Raw genomic sequence first — 2,234 nt, forward strand, 5'->3', positions numbered from 1 at the left:
AACATCCAACAACCAATCATTGTAAACAATCATGATTTTAAAAAAAAACACCTCAACAAACTAGGTTTTAAAATAAAATTTCTCAACCTGATAAAAGGACTCTGAAAATCTTTAAGCTGACATCTTACTTAATGGTGAAAGACTGAATGCTTTACCCCTAAGATCAGCCATATTAAAATAAAGGACAAAAACCTCACAATCATCTCAATAGACATTGAGGCCCTGGCTGGGTAGCTAAGTAAGTTAGAGCATCATCCCAATATGCCAAGGTTTTGGTTTTGATATCCTATCAGGGCATATATATATATATACAAGAATCAAACAATTAATGCATAAATAAGTGCAATAACAAATTGATATCTTTCTCTCTCTCAAATCAATAAGTCAATATAAAATAGACATTGAAAAATTATTTGACAACACAATCCCCGCGGCTGCGACTCCCAGGATGCACCAGCTCCTCTCTCTCTGGCTCCGGAAAGGGGCCGGGGGAAGGGGTGGCCACGCTCTGCTGGGAAGAAGAGAGCGAGTTTCCCAGGGTTTCCTGCCCAGGTCCCAATGTTTTACTGGTAGAGTGACCTAGTGCATTTGTACGAAAGCTACTTAAAAGCAGGAACAGAACAAGACAGCAGCGGTTGTTTCCCCCTGTCCACTGGAGTGAAGGCAGCAGCACGAAGAAATCCCCGAGCAGAGCCCTCTGTTTCGTATACTTTTAAACGAGCGGCTCCCAACAGTTTTGAAATCCTAAGAATGAACTATTTGTATATGTAAGTTATAACTCTTTCTCAGTCCCATATCTGCCAAGGCCTTACTGTGCTTCTCCAGTCACCGAGTCTTCTTAACTCTAATGTACTGACTCCCTTGGACTGTAAGTTACCACAGAAGTGGGTTAGGGATGCAGTCACTGCCCTATCTGCAGGCCAGTCTCAGCACAGCAGGCACAGTCAGTGCAATGCCCATGGACAGCACATAATCAAATAACACTCAACAAACTGTTGTAATGTACCCCGCAAATCACAGAAGGATGCCTCAAGAAGTCGAATTAAAGAGTCACATTTATTGCAATGAGAGGTCATTCCCAAATCTCATAGTAGTTATTTGGTCACAGTTCCAGGGTTATATAGGCAAAAAATCACAAAGGTATTGATTACAACTCAGGGTTTGGAATGAGGAACCTGGTTCACAAAAAAAAAAAGCAGTTTACAGAAGTGGAATTGCTTCAATAACCAGTAAGATAACAATCAATGGGATAGTCATTCAATCGAATGGGATGATTTATAAAATCCAGAAAACCAAAATAACCTGTCCATTGTTAAACAAAGCAAATAGGTACCATACTTCAAAACGAGGTATTAAAATAAAATTTCTCACCCTGATAAAGGGACTCTATGAAAATCTCACAGCTGACATCTTAATGGTGAAAGATTGAATGCTTTACCCGTAAGATCAGAAATAAGAGAAGGATGTTTTCTTTTGCCACTTCTATTCAACATTGTACTAGAGAATCTAGCCAAGGCATCAAGATTGGAAAAGAAGGTTTAAAACTATTCTTAAAAAATATATTTTTATTGATTTCAGAGAAGAAGGAAGAGGGAGAGAGAGATACATCAATGATGAGAGAGAATCATTGAATGGCTGCCTCCTGCATGCCCCACACTGGGGAAAAAGCCCACAACCTGAGTATATGCACTGACTGGGAATCAAACCATGACCTCCTGGTTCATAGGCTGACACTCAACCACTAAACCACACTGGCTGGGCCATTTTTTTTCGTTTTTTTAAAATTTAATTTATCTCCACATTAAAAAAAAAACAAAACTTTATTGTTGAGAGTATTACAGATGTCCCTCTTTTCCCCCTCCCCCAATGTCTCCCTCTACCTGGTTCCTGCCCTGCCCCAGGCCTTCATCACCCTATTGTCTGTGTAAATAGGTAATGCATATATGCATATAAGAGCTTTGTTTAATCTCCCTGCCCCCCATCCCCTTCCCTCTGAGAAGCCTCAGTCTGTTGCATTTCCATGCCTCTGATCCTATTTTATTCACCAGTTTATTCTGTTCATTAGATTTCTTATTCATTTTTTTTGTTTTGTTTTATTTTTTTAAATTTTTTATTACAAAGGGTATTACATATGTGTCCATTTTTTAGGTTGGATGTATTCTGAAGGATAACATATATTACTCTGTTAGACTACCAAGTTTTTTAATTGTGTTTTATGGGAACCACATTGTTTG

This window comes from Myotis davidii, unplaced genomic scaffold (assembly GCF_000327345.1).
Source record: "Myotis davidii unplaced genomic scaffold, ASM32734v1 scaffold979, whole genome shotgun sequence".
Lineage (NCBI taxonomy): Eukaryota > Metazoa > Chordata > Mammalia > Chiroptera > Vespertilionidae > Myotis > Myotis davidii.